This window comes from Eulemur rufifrons, chromosome 3 (assembly GCF_041146395.1).
Source record: "Eulemur rufifrons isolate Redbay chromosome 3, OSU_ERuf_1, whole genome shotgun sequence".
NCBI classification, from domain to species: Eukaryota; Metazoa; Chordata; class Mammalia; order Primates; family Lemuridae; genus Eulemur; species Eulemur rufifrons.
The window spans coordinates 23499280-23517414 of NC_090985.1; the positions used below are offsets into that span (position 1 = coordinate 23499280).

General features: G+C 40.0%; 1 pseudogene; it reads right to left on the bottom strand.

The window, feature by feature from the left end:
- Positions 1-5731: 5731 nt before the first annotated feature.
- On the bottom strand, positions 5732-6630 carry LOC138381537 (syntaxin-17 pseudogene; annotated as a pseudogene).
- Positions 6631-18135: the final 11505 nt, after the last annotated feature.

An 18135-nucleotide genomic window follows, 5' to 3' on the forward strand; every position in this document is an offset into this window, starting at 1 on the left:
CTTCCTACAATCCCGTCTTCTTCCTCCTTGGAGCTCCCTGATGCAGCCGGAGCCAACCGCAGGCGCCGGGAGGAGGGACTTCCGCCGCACGCACGCACCCTCGCGCGCACAACTGTCCGAGACTTCGCCCGGTCCCTTAGTGTTCCTGGTAGCGCCCTCCAAAGGGGGAGGATGTAGGGCTACGCGGGTCAGGTGGCGAGACTGACACCTCTGCCCCAGGCTAAGGACACACCTCGGGGAGTCAGCTCCGGCCTGCAAGAGCTTACCCCTGCCTGTCCCACTGAATGCAACAAAAATCTTGGGCAGAATACATGGAGCAGTTATATGAGGACAAGGAAATCAGCCCTTGTCTGAACCAGTGGTCATAAAACAGAATTTAAGAAATGTGAAACAGTTGAAATCATACGAAGAATGTTCGTTCTCTAATCATAACGGAATTAAACTATAAATCAATAAATATCAGGACAGTCTCCAAACACTTGTAAATTAAACACTGCACGTCTAAATAATCTATAGCTCAGAGAAGAAATCCCAAAGGAAATAGAAAATAATTGAATAAAAATTAAAATGCAACATATCAAAATTTGTGAGATGCAACTAAGGCAGTGATTAAAGTCAAATTTTGTCAAGTAGGGAGTAAAGTGATTAAATCCCATCTTGGGATCTAACACACTGTGAAGATAATGGCTTGAAGCTGTAAGTGCACATACACGCAGCACCCAGAGCTTTAAAAGTCAACAAACAGAGGGACCAAGGCCTAATTGTGGTAGGAATTGTTGCCCATACTCAGAACCTAGAAATCTGGAATGTGAAAAATGGAATGGGCAAGGCCTTGTTGTCCTGGGAGTGGTTCTGTTTATTCACATCCTTTGAGTGAGAGAGCAGTGAGGAAAAGGCCACGGTTATTAGAAGTAGTTGCCCATTCTCACAATATAGGTATATTTGTTTTCTACCAACCAGAGGATTTAATGTCTGGTATCCTGGATGTAGCTGCCCATCCTCAGAATCTGGACATTATGGATCCAATACAAAGAGGACATGAGAATTTCTTGCTTAAGAGATACTTGCCCAGAATTGGATCCTAGACACCAGAGATTCACAAACAGAACAAAATGGGTGCCCTGGATGTTATTGCCTATGTTTAGAACCTAAGGAAGTTGCGTCTAAGAAGCAAATGACAAAAGGCCATGATGCTCATGTAGGAATTGCTCTTCCTCAGACCTTGGAAACATTTGGTCCAATGAAAAGGGGAGACAAGGCCTTGTTGTCCAGGGAAGAATTGCTCATACTGGAATCCTGTACAGCAAATTTTTAACAAAGCAGAGAGGCAAAATTTATTATTCTGGAAATAGTTTCTGATACTCTGAACCTACCACTTGGGATTCAACACATAAAGGACACAGGTGTTTTGCCCTGGAAGTAATTACCGTTACTCAAAACCTAGAGAATTGAAATAGCACAATCAGAGGACAGATGCCTTTCTTGCCCAAAGAGTAGTTACCCATACTCTGAACCTAGAGACTTTGATTCTGACAAGTACAGGAATCAAGGCCTTCTTGCTCTATAGTAATTGCCCTTACTTGGAACCTGGAGACTTGGGGTCCAAAAAGTAGAAGAGACAAGGTCATAATCCCCTATGAGTAGTTGCTTTTTTTTTTTTTAAGACAGAGTCTTGCTCTGTTGCCCAGGCTGGAGTACCATGGTGTGACCATAGCTCACTGCAGCCTCCCACTCCGGGACTCAAGCAGTCCTCCCACCTTTGCCTCCCCGAGTACTGGGATTACAGGCGTGAGCCACTGCGCCCAGCCTGGGAGTAGTTGCTTTTATTTGCAACCTAGACACCTGGATCCAACAAGCTAAGGAGAAAAGGTCTGGGACCTATACAAGATTAAGAAGTGTAATCTCAATCTTGTTCAGACAACCCTCTTCACATGTACATATGAAGCCAGAATCCTTGTAGAGATTTGAGAATTTGTAGACCAGAAAAATTCTACCTACTGAAGAAATATAACAAAAAAACTGTTGTAGCACTGAATGAAAACAAAGTTTAAAACCTCCTCTCAGAATGTTTAAACATAGAACTACATCTTTTTGAGGTTTGAAAATGACTCTACCAGGCTGGGCGCGGTGGCTTACGCATGTAATCCTAGCACTCTGGGAGGCTGAGGCGGGAGGAACATTTGAGCTCAGGAGTTCGAGACCAGCCTGAGTAAGAGTGAGACCCCATCTCTACTAAAAAAAATAGAAAGAAATTAGCGGACAACTAAAAATATATAGAAAAAATTAGCCGGGCATGGTGGCACATGACTGTAGTCCCAGCTACTCAGGAGGCTGAGGTGGGAGGATTGCTTGAGCCCAGGAGTTTGAGGTTGCTGTGAGCTAGGCTGACTCAATGGCACTGTAGTCCGGCAACAGAACGAGACTCTGTCTCAAAAAAAAAAAAAGAAAGAAAGAAAGAAAGAAAGAAAGAAAGAAAATGACTCTACCATTCCTATGGCCCTGAAAACTAACAGCCAAGCACTTGTCCCATATTGGCAGCATACTGGGGTGCCTGGTAGAGTCAAACCCCAGTCCTGTCTGAAGGAAAACACACTTTCAATCCATTACCCTCTGTATTCCTACAGGTCACATCAGCCAAATGTGAACTATAAATTTTGTATGAATTATAAAATGCACAAGGAAAATAACTACCATGCATGATTGTCAATAGATAAACTAAGTACTGATTCTGACCACCAAGGACTTCGGATATTAACTTGATCTGATAAAAATATAAAGAAATATATTTAATATATTTGAATAAATAAAAGATAGAATTTAAAATCCTGAGAAAACAAGAGAGTAAAAAGAAAAGAAAGAAAGAAATCCCAAGCAAATATAAAAAAGGAACAGCAGAACTTCTCACAATAAAAAATGAAATCATCGTGCCGGGCCTGGGGCAGCTGGGGCTGTGTGGGTCTTGTCCCCACACTCCTCTGCTTCTCACTGGGGCAGCTTAAAAAAAAAAAGGAAAAAAAATGAAATCGTCAAAATATGAAGCTCAAATAATGGTTTAAACCAGGGGCCAGCAACCTATGTCCTATGGGATGGCTGCCTATTTCCGCAAAAAAAAAGCTTTATTAGAACATAGCTACACTTATTTATTTTTGTATTTTTTCTGGCTTCTTAACTACAATTGAAGTTGAGTGGTTGCAACCTTGTCTGTATGTCTGACAGCTTAAAATAATTATTATCTGGCTCTTTTTAAAAAGTTTGCTGCCAGATACGGTGACATGGAAAATCTAGAAGGCCACTTCCATGTGCAGGGTTCTGTGCATGCTCTGGAAATACCTGAGCAGGACCTAAGATCTCACCTCTGATTGATGAGGAGACTGTCAAAGCAGGAAGAGAAGGCTAAGGCAGAACTTTAAACTGCCTGAGTGTTAAAGGCATGCCCCAACACACACACACACACACACACACACACACACACACAGAGGAAGGGTTTTGGGCTCCAGACATTTAAGGAAATCCCTAATCATTAACTAAATATTAAGTTAACAGAACAGAGACTTCCGTGGCTACACATGACAAAGAATATGGCCTTTATAGAATTAGTTTAGAAAAATCACTGAACAAACAATAACAAGGAGCAAAAACAACAAACCCTAGGGAGGGGAGAGAATTCAACTTAAAGAGTTGCATCTTATAGGCCGGGCGCGGTGGCTCACGCCTGTAATCCTAGCACTCTGGGAGGCTGAGGCGGAGGAACATTTGAGCTCAGGAGTTCAAGACCAGCCTGAGCAAGAGCGAGACCCCATCTCTACTAAAAATAGAAAGAAATTATATGGACAGCTAAAAATATATATAGAAAAAATTAGCCGGGCATGGTGGTGTATGCCTGTAGTCCCAACTACTCGGGAGGCTGAGACAGGAGGATCCCTTGGCCTCAGGAGTTTGAGGTTGCTGTGAGCTAAGCTGACGCCACGGCACTCACTCTAGCCTGGGCAACAAAGTGAGACTCTGTCTCAAAAAAAAAAAAAAAGAAAAAAAGAAAAAGAGTTGCATCTTATTTAGAATTTTCAGTTTTCAACGAAAAATTATGAAACATGTAAAGGAAAAAGAAAATATGACCCATACATAGGAGGAAAAATCAGTCAACAGAAGCTGTTCCTGAGAAAGCCCAGATGTTGGACTTATTAATACGAGACAAAGATTTTTTTTTTTTTGAGACAAAGTCTCACTCTTTAGCCTGCTTAGAGTGCAGTGGCATCATCATAACTCACTGTAATCTTGAACTTCTGGGCTCAAGTGATCCTCCTGCGCCAGCCTCCTGAATAGCGGGGCCTGTAGGTGCATGCCACCATGTGTGACTAAATTTTGGCAGAGACAATGTCTCACCAGTTCAGGCTGGTCTTGAACTCCTGGCCTCAAGCAATCCTCCTGCCTTGCCCTCTCCAAATGCTAGGATTACAGGTATGAACCACTGCACCCGACCTAAAACAAAGATTTCAAATCAACTATTTTAATATTATTGAAAGAACTAGAGGAGACCATGTTTAAAGAATTAAAGGAAACTTTGAGAATGATGTCTCACCCAACAGAATATCAATAAAGAGATAGAGACCATAAAAATAAACCAAGTAGGAATTCTGGTGTTGAAAACTACAATATGGGCAATAGAGCAAGACTCTGTCTAAATAAATAAATAAATAAAGGATAAATTAAGGCATTCCCAGATAAATTTAAAAAATGAGAGAAGTCTTTGCTAGCAGATCTGTTTTATAAGAAGTACTAATGGTGGGAGTTCTTCAGGTTCAAATTAAAAACTCAGCAGACAGTAACTTGAGTCAACATGAAGAAATAAAGAGCACTCATAAAGGTAATTGCATAAGTAAATATTTTAAAAGTATAAATGCATTTTTTAAATTCTGTGTTCTTAATTTAATTTAATTTATTTAAATGAAGGGGTAGTGGTTTGCCTGGGAGGTGTTCAGTTGCCTTGTTTTTTTTGTTGTTGAGACAGAGTCTCACTCGGTGTCCCTGGGTAGAGTGCAGTGATGTCATGGTAGCTCATCCATCGCAAGCTCCAACTCCTGGGCTATAAACGATCCTTCTGCCTCAGCCTCAGGGGTAGCTGGGACTATAGGCGCACACCGCAACACTCGGCTGGGTTTTGTTGTTTTGTGTATTTTTTTCTTTTTGTTTTTCTTTTCTCTTTGATAGAGACGGAGTCTCACTGTTGCTGAGGCTGGTGTCAAACTCCTAAGCTCAAGCTATTCTCCCACCTCGGTCTCTGTGTTCTTTTTTTAGAGGCAGAGGAAGAGTTCAGAAAAGAAGCCATTGTCACAAATAATGATTTATGAAATAGAAGTTGAGATTCTCTTTCCATTTTCTTACACTACTAATTTTCTTCACCAGAAAGTATAGTTGGACCAAACTACAATAAGGTTCACCAAAGTTATAGGTTCAGTTTTCACATTTCCAGGTGGAAAATTTGCTCCTTGGGAGTCTTCAAACTTTACCCAACAGACATTTAGGCCCTTGTCCCAGGCTCCTCAATCTCTAACATCTCCATTAATACCCCAGCAAACAACAAAATATAATCACTCATCACAGTTAAGTTCCACTTGAGCATCTGTAGCCACTATCTTGATATACTTGTGCTCTGAAAGCTGACTGAGTGTCCAACAGCAGCAAAGGTCCTCATTAGGGTAGACGTGTTGGCTCCAATAATATCAAAGTTTGGTTTTTAACTGCAGTTTTTGTCAGTTTGGCTGGGAACATCTGGGCAGCTGGAAGTCAGCTTCTCCATCACTTTCTGTTTCTTTCTTTGTATCAGTTTTCTACCTGTGAAACTCAACACTTCACCACCAGTGCAGCCGCAATATCTGCCACTTTGAAGCCTTTGAGGAAGCCATCAGGATACCCCCTACACTCCTCCAATGAGGTCACCTGCCACATGCAGAGCTGCCAGCTTGTATTTTGCAGCCTTCCTCAAGTCTTTGGTACCCTTGTCAACGTTCACAGCTGCACTGTTGACATGGTCTGCAATGCTGTCAATCTTCTGCTGAGAATTCAATAGGCGAGAGAAATCAATGACTGGTTGGCTAAGTTCAGTTAAGTCCTCTTCTAAGGTATTCCATGATTCTGCAGCATTTTGATCTTAAGGCATTTCAGGCAATGCATATATCTGAATCAACCTCTGAGAACGAGCTTGAGCTTTAGTGGTGTGAAATGCTCCACCAACAGTCATGAATCTGATCAAAGGAGGCTGCAAAAGAGTTTCTTCACCATTAAATTAAGTTTTTCTACAGATTTCAAATGTAGTTGGAGAAATTCTTTTGTTGCTGCTGATGTTTCTTTTTTAACAGAAGCATCATTTATCATTCTCTTCAGAAGTACTAGGTCATCCCTTCAGAATTTCAAACAAAGCGTCCCTATTTCTCAGCTATTGGAGCAGAGTTGCAGAATTGTACATCCTGCACTAATATGCTCTTCATACAACTTGTCCCAGATTCTGCACCTTTGAGACTTCTCAATATTAATCTGATGTTTTGTTAACCTCTCTGGATCTGTTGGGATTACTGTCTTAATGAATTTCTGGATAGCTGGTTTAAGACAGCGTAATTTCACTTTATCTTCAGACATCCTAAAAAATGTTGTGTCACTTCCACTTCCAACAACTGCCTTCACCACTCATATAGAAGAACCTCTGCCAGGGCACTGGAATCCAGTCGATGGCTATATTTTTTGTTTGTATGTCTTTTTCTGCCTATTTGATTTAAAAGATAATCCCATAAAGCGGTAATTATAAATCTATATTGATGAGCACACAATGTATAAGAATGTAATTCATATGACAACAACAGCATAAAACAAGGGAGGAATGGAGCTACAATAGTTCCCCTCATCCACAGTTTTGCTTTCTGTGGTTTGAGATATCCATAAGCCACAGTCCAAAAATATGAAATGGAAAATTCTAAAAGTAAATAACTCATAAGTTTTAGATTGCATGCCATTCTGAGTAGCATGATGAAATCTCATGCTATTCTACTCTGTCCTGCCCTAGACCTGAATCATCCCTTTGTCCATCATATCCCTGCTGTATACAATATCTGCCTGTTAGTCACTTAGTAGCTGTCTTGGTTATCAGATTATCAAGTGTAGTGTAAAGCATACAACACAGTAGGGGGCACTTGTGTTCAACTAACTCTTATTTTACCTAATAATGACCCTAAAGTACAACAGTAGAGATGCTGGCATATTCTTATGATTGTCCTATTTTATTATTTGCTGTTGTTAATCTTTTACTGTGCCTAATTTATAAATTAAGATATCATAGGGGGCCAGGCATGGTGGCTCACGCCTGTAATCCTAGCATTCTGGGAGGCCGAGGACAGCGGATTGTTTGAGCTCAGGAGTTCGAGACCAGCCTGATCAAGAGCGAGACCCCGTCTCTACTAAAAATAGAAAGAAATTATATGGACAGCTAAAAATATATAGAGAAAAATTAGCCGGGCATGGTAGCGCATGCCTGTAGTCCCAGCTACTCGTGAAGCTGAGGCAGTAGGATTGCTTGAGCCCAGAAGTTTGAGGTTGCTGTGAGCTAGGCTGACGCCACGGCACTCTAGCCTGGGCAATAGAGTGAGACTCTATCTCAAAAAAAAAAAAAAAAATCACAGGAATATGTATAGAAAAAACATAGTATGTATAAGGTTTGGTACTATCCATGGTTTTAGGCATCCACTGGAGGGGTTGTAGAATATATCTTCTGTGGATAAGAGGGAAGTACTGTATATAGAAGCAACGTTTTTATGTATTAAATACTATTAAAAATATGTTGATATTAATCCAACTAAATTGTTATAAATTATGATGTTAATTGTAACTTCCAGGGATTACCACTAAGAAAATAATTCAAAATTACATAGTGAAAGAAATTATGAGAAATATGCATTTAACACAAAGTAGAAGTAATTCATGAATTGAGGAACAAAAAGCACATAAGACATATTGAAAAAAATAGTGAAATGGCAGACATAAGATCAATCTTATCAGTAATTACATTAAATATGAATGAATTAAACTCTCCCATTGAAAAGTAGACACTGGCTGGAAGGATTTTATTTTATTTTTTTTTTTTATTTTTTTTTTTTTTTGAGACAGAGTCTCTCTTTGTTGCCCGGGCTAGAGTGAGTGCCATGGCGTCAGCCTAGCTCACAGCAACCTCAAACTCCTGGGCTCAAGCGATCCTACTGCCTCAGCCTCCCGAGTAGCTGGGACTACAGGCATGCGCCACCATGCCCGGCTAATTTTTTCTATATAGATTTTTAGTTGTCCATATAATTTCTTTCTATTTTTTAGTAGAGACGGGGTCTCGCTCTTGCTCAGGCTGGTCTCGAACTCCTGACCTTGAGTGATCCACTCGCCTCGGCCTCCCAGAGTGCTAGGATTACAGGCGTGAGCCACCGCGCCCGGCCAAAGAAGGATTTTAAAAAGAAAGAAAACATGATCCAACAATACACTATCTCTAAAAGAAACACTTTAGGTTCAAAGAGACAAATAGTTTGAAAGTAAAAGGATAGGAAAAAAAAATACCATTCAAACGGTCACCAAAAAGAACTAAAGTAGTTATACTACTATCAAATGAAATAGACCCTAAATTTTAAAAGATTGAGACAAAAGACATTGTATATTAATAAAAAGTTCCATATGGCAAGAAGATTAACAATTATAAACATTTATGCACCCAATAACAGATCATCAAAATATATGAAGCAAAAATTGACAGAATTGAAGGGAGAAATAGGCAATTCAACAATAATAATTGAAAACTTCAATGCCACACTTTCAATAATGGGTAGAATAACTAGACAGAAGAACAACAAGGAAATAGAAGACTTAACACTATAACCAAATAAACTTGACAGACGTTTCACCCAGCAATTGCAGAACACATTCTTGCTAAGTGCACATGGCACATTCCCCAAGATAGACCATATATTAGGTCATAAAACAAGTATAAATAAAACAGAAAAGGATTGAAATTAAAGTATGTTCTCCAACCATAACTGAAAGAAATTATAAACAACAGAAGGAAATTGGGTAAATTCACTAGTATGTGGAAATTTAAAAATACATTCTTAAGAAACTAATGAATCAAAAAAGAAATCAAGAGATGTTGTAAAATACTTTTGAGATGAATTGTAATGCTTTTGAGATCAATTGTATTTCTATACACTATCAATGGTTCAAAAATGAAATTAAAAGACAATTCTATTTATAATAGCATCATTTGGCTGAGGGCTACACAAAGGAACCCTCTGGCTAGGTGCCTTCTATACAGCTTAGGGAAATCTCCAGAGAAAAGGCAGCAGTGAACCCATAGCAGCTGATCTTCCCAGCCGCTGGGGAGCTTGGCAGAGCATATGCTACACCAGGGGACAGCAACCTTTTTCTGGAAAGGGCCAGTTAGGAAATATTTTAGGCTTAGCTGGCCATCCGGTCTCTGCAACTACTCAACTCTATATCATATATAGCATAAAAGTAGCCATAGACATACATAAAGGAATGGGAGTGATTATATTCCATTAAAACTTAATTTTTAAAAAAGGCTGGGTGCCAGATTTGATCCATAGCCCATAGTTTGTTGGCCCCTGTAGCACACTTAAGATATAAAGCTCTAAAGAATAGCAGGAGAGTATTTCCCTCTGGTGTGGGAGGAGGCAGGTCCGTACCTGGGATTGATTTTATCATAATTTGTTATACTGTGCCATTCTTTTATGGACTTTTCTGTATGTGTTATATATCACAATAAACCGAGTATAAAAACAGAAAGAACTGATAACTATGCACAATCAAAGGCATTTAAATATCATACCCACAAAGAAATCTTTCTTCTCCTTAGCTAGGTAGATACTCCTGCACAGATGCTAAGAGATTTTTGGAGGTGGGAGATTTTTCAAATTTAAAAAAATGTAGTAGACTTAGTTCAAAGCCTTGTTGTGAATCCACCCATATCACTCTAAAATATATTCATCAGCCAGGCATGGTGGAAGGCACCTGTAATTCCAGCTACTTGGAAGGCTGAGGTGGGAGGATCACTTGAGGCCAGGAGTTTGAGACCAGCCTGGGCAACATAATGAGACCCCATCTCCACAAATAACAAAAAATAATTAACTGGGTGAAGTGATGTGTGCCTGTAGTCCTAGCTACTTGGGAGGCTGAGGCAGGAGAATCCCTTGAGTTCACAGTTATAATGAGTTATGATGACACCACTGTACTCCAGAGCCTGGGTGACAAAGTGAGACTTTGTGTCAAAAAAGAAAAAAAAGAAAGAAAAGAAAAAGAAAAAGAATAGATCATCTTAGGGCTTTTTTCAGCTCTAAAAACCTATTATTCACTAGTTGGTGTGTGGGTCTGTATTTCTGGGTGTGATTAGAAATTATAGAGTCGGTACACAAGGCTTCTCGACTGGCACATGGGAGAGCTTTACGCCTTTTAAGTGTGGTGCCTCTGGGCCTCCTGCTAGGCTCAGTCCTGCTGGGGGCTGGCTCAGCCCAGAGCTTTGTGCCCCTAGCCCTCCTCTCCAACTTGCAGGAATGCTCTTTAGGATGGAGCTGAACATCGCTTCTTAAAGCCACATGGCTCCACCACAGGCCCTGAAAACTGACAGGGTCACCCCAGTGGGCTCCCCCAACCCCCAGCCACGAGGGCTTTCCCTAGGGAGCCTGGCCCCTACTCACAAGACCTGGAGGCCCACAGACCTTGAGGGCTGCCTCCTTCAGGAAGAGGTCCCTCGTCCACCCCAGCTCCCCTCCTGGGAACCCATTTGACAGAGCTGTGGAAAACCATGTCTAGTAAATACATAAATATACCAGAGACCTGTGGATTTCAAAACACCTAAAAGGGAGGCAGAGCGGCTGACTATTCCCCGGCAAGTGGGGCAGGAGATGTTGCTCTCTGGCTGGGCTCTCTTTACCAGGAGCGGACCCGGGAACATGAAGTGCCAGAGGAGACCAGCTCGCCCAGAAAGCATCTTCTTCACACTTCCCTTGAGCTTATGAGATGTGCAGCCCACCTGAGGGACATGCTCCTCACTGGGAGAGTTTTCTCGGCTTCCTTTCCGACTTGGACATACAGTGGCTTCCAGTACCGAATTAGGTGAATGAAATACGCACTTTACTGAGTGTTCTTCAGGAATGTGCATACTACTTTGGATTTTTCTTTTTTTTTTTTTTTTTTTGAGACAGAGTGTCGCTTTGTTGCCCTGGCTAGAATGAGTGCCGTGGCGTCAGCCTAGCTCACAGCAACCTCAAACTCCTGGGCTTAAGCAATCCTACTGCCTCAGCCTCCCGAGTAGCTGGGACTACAGGCATGCGCCACCATGCCCGGCTAATTTTTTCTATATAGATTTTTAGTTGGCCGTATAATTTCTTTCTATTTTTAATAGAGACGGGGTCTCACTCTTGCTCAGGCTGGTCTTGAACTCCTGACCTCAAGCGATCCACCCGCCTCGGCCTCCCAGAGTGCTAGGATTACAGGCGTGAGCCACCGCGCCCGGCTACTTTGGATTTTTCATCATTTTATCTCCACTAAAAGGTAAATGCTGTGTCATATCATGTATTGATGAAGATGTGAAGCTACCAGAACTGTCCACACTGCTGGCAGGAGAATAAAGTGGTACAATCACATTGGAAAACTGTTTGGTGGTTTCTGCTAGAGCTAAACATATGCCTGCCATCAGACATTCCACTCGTAGGTATTTACACAAGATAAATGAGTGTTTATGTCCACAAAAAGACTTGCATAAGAATGTTTGCAGCCATTTTTATTCATAATAATCCCAAATGGAAATATCTAAATGTCCATCAACAGAAGAACAGACAAATTGTGGTACATCCGCAAATGGAATACTACACAGCAAAAAAAATCAATTAGTGGAAAATTCAACAACATGTATGAATGTCACAGACGTTAGGTTGAGTTGAGGAAGCCAGATACAAGAGAGAACGCACTGTATGATCCCACTTATGTGCAGTTCAAGAAGGCAAAACTAATTGATGATGACTGAAGTCAGAAGAGTGGTTTCCCTTGCAGGAAGGTACAGACCAGGAAGGAAATTTCTGGGGTACTAGAAACCTGCTGTATCTTGATCTGGGTGGGGATATTATATAACGTTGAGATATATATATATATATATATATATCAATCTATATGCCAAGATGTACGTTTAATGAAGATTCTAGTTAGTAAATATTAAAAAACCGATTGATATTTTTAAAAATCACCATTTTGTGGTATTTGATTAATGTATTTATTGAGGTAAAGATATTAGGGGACGAAACTACCGTATCAGATGAAAGGGTGATGGGACAGTTTGCAGCGGAGGAGTTAGGCTCTCACCACCTAAATCCACTGAACTTAGCACCACTAAAGTGAAACAGTCAGGCTTTGGGTGCCTCCAGATCTGATGTAATAGAAAGTAGTAGCACCATCTATGTTGCGTTTTTAATTTTAAAAACTAGAACCTGAATCTAATCACACATGTAGAACTAGAGTTCAGTTTATAAAAAATATGGGAGATAGAGAAACAAATTAAATTATTCATCAGAGAAACTAGCAGACTGCATTATTTATCTATTGGTGCATAAACAATTTATCACAAACTTAGAGACGTAAAAGAAATATTTATTATCTCACAGTTTCTATGTGTAAGGAGTTCATGTGGCTTAGTTGGGTTCTCTGCTTATGGTTTCATAAACTACAATCAAAATGTTGATGAGAGCTCTTTTTAACATAAAAAATAATTAATCTACTTGGAATTTATCTGGTTACAAGTTATAATGAATGGATCCAATTTAAATTTTCCTATATGGTTACCCAGTTGCCCACAGCATATCTATTAACATTTTTCAGCAGGCGGTAGTTTAGGAAATTCTAATCAAGTTCAAAGCTTGCTAGTTTTGTGTAATATAAGAGTAAATAGTCATTCTGAGTGAGTATTTAAGAGTTCCTCCTGCTTTAAAATTTAATAGGATCAATCTGTAGGCTTTGGGGTATCTAGTTGATTTACTCAGATACATTTTGGAGGCATACTTCCTTGACTTTACTTGATTTCTGAATTGGGGAGGCTATTACTACAAACATACAACAGAAAAAAAAAAGGAAAGCAATTTTAAAAAATGAAAAAGAATAAGAGAAAACTCCATGATAAGAATTCAAATTTTTGTCTAGGATGCTGTTCAGAAAACAGTTCGCATAGCAGGCCTGAGACTACTGTCCTTAGAGAGGCCTGCTGGCTAAGTTTGCTCTTGGCTGACATCCCCAGATGGGGATTTCGAGAGCCTGCTCACCATTCCCTAACTGATAAGAATGGCTCACTGTGTATAAATAATATGGTTTATGCTGCCTTCCTCTAGGATGTCTGAAATTTTGGTGTGTGACTGACCACTGATAACAATCTCTGGGCTCCTAGACCCAGGGATGCTTCCCTGGTACACAACATTTCACACCTGGTGTTATAAATCATTGCTGGAGGAATTAAGCATATGCTTCATGATCACTGGGAAAGGACTATTGGAAGTTCACTCCTGGTGTTCTCCAGACTTTGCCCCCCATGGACCTTTTTCCTTTGCTAATTTAGCTTTGTTTCCTTTCATTGTAATAAATCATAGCTATGAGTATAACTATATGCTGAGTCCTGTGAGTCCTCCTGGTGAATCATCAAAGCTCAGGGCTGTCTTGAAGACCCCAACTCGGATGCTTTGTAAGAAAATAAGTAAGAAGAATGCAAAGATTGGATGATAAGACAACAGATTAGATGAAAAAAATAAAAACCTGCAGAGCTAAAGAAACAAACAGAACATCACCTTCATTTTATTAGTGGTTATAGACACAGAGAATAAACATTGAGATAATTAATAAAAAGATAACAGATATAGAAGATGCAACATAAAGATAACTGGTGTCCATCAAATAGGCAATTCGTTTGATGGGACCAAAAAAAGCAGGGTGGTAGTTTGGGGATATTCAAAGACACAGTAGTAGAAAACTGCTTGAAAGAAAGGAAAAACAATCATACACACACACACACACACACATATATATATATACACACACACATACACACACCCCAGTGTGCTAGGAAAAATGATACAGATTAGTCAATACTGAGACATATCTGATTGAGTTATTGAGTTTCAAGGATTTTTCAAGATTATCCTCTGCTGTTTTACATGTGTTTGAAATATTTTATAATTAAGAAAAATTAAAATAAACAAATTCTTCAAGGATCACTTGAGTCGAGGAGTTTGAGGCTGCTGTGAGCTAGGCTGACACCACGGCACTCTAGCCCGGGCAACAGAGTGAGACTCTGTCTCAAAAAAACAAAACAAAAAAAAAAAAAACAACCAAATTCTTCAATTTTTCTCATTTGTATTTACACTATTCTCAAGTCTATAAATAAATATATGTATATTTTTATAAGGCACCAGCAGGTAATGGAATAAAGAAATATTTTTAAAAATCAGGCTGGCTTCAGAGTTAAAAAACAACAATAACAAACCACATATGCCTTTATTATGGATGTTTTTAAACACACAGAGAGAAAAGCATGCAATCCACATATACTTTGTATCTATTACCCAAGTTAATCTATCAGCAACTTCTTGCTGCTTTTTCCTTTTCTTTTTTGTAGACAGTGTCTCGCTTTGTTGCCCAGGCATGATCATAGCTCACTGCAACCTCCAGCTCCTGGGCTCAAGTGATCCTTCTGCCCCAGCCTCCCAAGCAGCTGGGACTGTAGATGGGCACCACCAAGCCCAGCTAATTTTTCTTTTTTTTTTTTTTTTTGGAGAGATGAGGTCTATAGGCTGGTCTTGAACTCTGGCCTCAAGCAATCCTCCAGCCTCTGCCTCCCAAAATGCTAGGATTACAGGCCTGAGCCACCATGCCGGGCCAGCTTTTCTTTTAATTTTTAAAACTTGTTGAGAAAGGCAGTCACATGCATGTAGTCTGTTGACCGCTGCTTGGCAGCAATAGAATGGACCTTGTTTTCTTACCAAGAGATAAAGAGCCCTTGCAACCTGGGCTGGCCTTACAGCCTTGCGTGGGAATACCTTCCTGTGTTAGACTCAATGCTGTCTCCTTTGTTCTGCTTAAGCATGTGCATCATATGGTACTTGGCCAGCCTCACTATCTGTTCCTGGTGGGAAGAAAACGATGTCCTTTGCCTATAGCACATATAGACCCAGAAATGTTTGTGTATGACTGATCACTGATAAAAACCCCTACCTTGGCTGGAGGTCACCCTGCCTCGGCTGGAGGTCAGACTGAAAGCCATGGGGGACGAATGTCCACTATTGGAGCTGATCTTGCTCTGTCTCTTCTCTGTGTGAGTAAAGTGTTGTTTTACCCAGTGCCTATGTGAGTTATGTCTTTCTTGGTAACCTTGACATCTGCAAACTATGGAGTGGGTTGACATCCTGGGACTGCTGCTCCTGTGCTCTGTGTGGCAGGCATTGTTAAGCTTTTTTTTTTTTTTTTTTTTTTTTTTTTTTTTTTTTTACAGATGAAGTCTCACTATGTTGCTCAGGCTGGAGTGCAGTGGCTGTTAACAAGCATGATCAAAGCACACTATAACCATGAATTCCTGGCCTCGGCCGGGCGCGGTGGCTCACGCCTGTAATCCTAGCACTCTGGGAGGCCGAGGTGGGCGGATCGTTTGAGCTCAGGAGTTCGAGACCAGCCTGAGCAAGAGCGAGACCCCACCTCTACTAAAAATAGAAAGAAATTATATGGACAGCTAAAAATATATATAGAAAAAATTAGCCGGGCATGGTGGCGCATGCCTGTAGTCCCAGCTACTCGGGAGGCTGAGACAGGAGGATCGCTTGAGCTCAGGAGTTTGAGGTTGCTGTGAGCTAGGCTGACGCCACGGCACTCACTCTAGCCTGGGCAACAGAGTGAGACTCTGTCTCAAAAAAAAAAAAAAAAAAAAAAAAAAAAAAAAAAAAATTCCTGGCCTCAAGCAATCCTCCTGCTTCAGCCTCCTGAGTAGCTAGGACTACAGGCCTGCTCCACCGTGCCTGGCTGTCATGCTATTTGCTGTCCTTCTCGTGGTGGGACTTCTTCTCTGGGGGTGGTAACATGTGTCGTCTGTTGAGAAATCTATTTCCACACTTGCTCACATGCTCACTTTTTTCCTTGTGAAATTTTAAAAAGCAAATCCCCAACATTATCATTTTACCTGTAAATACTTCAGTAGTTGTCTGTAATAGATAAAGATATTAAAATAACCACAATTCTATTATCATACCCAACACAGTTAACAATCATTCCTTAATATTATTTATATGCTATTTGTGTTCACTTATCCCTGATTGTGGCCTCAGACTTTTTTTTGTAAATAATATTTAATGCCAGAGGACAATGGGACAATACCTGCAATGTTTTAGGGAAAGTATGACCTCAAAATATTAAATTTGTCCATTTTGGAGTTCAGGTAAACATTCTATATAATAAAGAGCTCAAAGATTGTAGCACTCATGGTTGTTTATTTTAAAATATATTACACTACTTATTGAAAAATTTCCAGCAAATTGAAAGATGAATGGGAAAACTTGGTAAAGGTGGTGTAATCAATGAACTCAAATATTTAGGATCAGGCCGGGCGCGGTGGCTCACGCCTGTAATCCTAGCACTCTGGGAGGCCGAGGCGGGTGGATCGCTCGAGGTCAGGAGTTCGAGACCAGCCTGAGCAAGAGCGAGACCCCGTCTCTACTAAAAATAGAAAGACATTATATGGACAACTAAAAATCTATATAGAAAAAATTAGCCGGGCATAGTGGCGCATGCCTGTAGTCCCAGCTACTCGGGAGGCTGAGGCAGTAGGATCGCTTAAGCCCAGGAGTTTGAGGTTGCTGTGAGCTAAGCTGACGCCACGGCACTCACTCTAGCCTGGGCAACAAAGTGAGACTCTGTCTCAACAAAAAAAAAAAAAAAAAAAAAAAAAAATATTTAGGATCAAACAAATATAGAATTATGACTACCTCGTCTCCAGATACTATATGTCTTGACAAAGTAAAAAGACAAGACAAAAAATTACAAGGAACTGGAAAGTTTACTGATTTCCTCATTTCTCATTGCAAGGAGGCAATTGACAGTGTCTAAAATTAAAACATAGAGTTAAGAGAAACACAACTCCCACCTCTTAATGGTTTTCGCTAACTTTAATTTTAGATGTATCTTTTGGTAAGTGATATCTCATAATAAAATAGTGTTTATCTCAACTTCAGTAGTTACTTTAATTTCAGTTTTTCTTCTGTTAAATTCAAGTAAAATATAGTTTTTTCTTTTTAATTAAAATACCATATGTGTCTTTCCATTTGATAAAATGTCTGTCTATCCTTTTACCCATATACTCCTATGGAAAAATGTCTGGAGTAGAGTTCTCAATGATAATGACAGTTATTTTGGGGTCATGGAATTTGGGCAGATGTTCTATATTCTTTGGCATTTACTGTATTTATTGAGCTTTTGAAAAATAATGAGCATGCAGCTTTTTGCCAAAAGCACTGAAGTCATTTTTTTGTTATACTGGCAGTATTAGCTAAATGAATAATTGTACTATGTTGGCACTGCTGTTGCTGTGGCTTTCACGTGCTTGTTTCTGCTGAAATTTATGATAGAAGTTTTTACTTATTTCAGGAAACATCATTGATGTTCAGAAATATATTTAAAAAGCAAAAACAATCACTTCATACTTACTAAGATGGCAAAAAAATAATAATTGGAAAATAACAAGTGTTGGTAAGAATGTGGAGACAGTGGAACCCTCTGCATTGCTGGCAGGAATGTAAATGATGCAGCCGCTATGGAAAGTTTGGCAGGTCCACAAAAAGTTAAATATAGAATTATCATATGACTCAGCAATTCCACTGCTAGGTATGTACCCAAAAGAATTTAAATCAGGGACCCATACAGATACTTTCACACCAATATTCATTGCAGCATTGTTCACAATAGCCAAAAGGTAGAAACAACCCAAGTCCGTTGATAGATGAATGGATAAACAAATATATATACATACATAAAATGGAATATTACTTGGCTATAAAAAGGAATGAAGTTCTCATATATGCTACAACATGG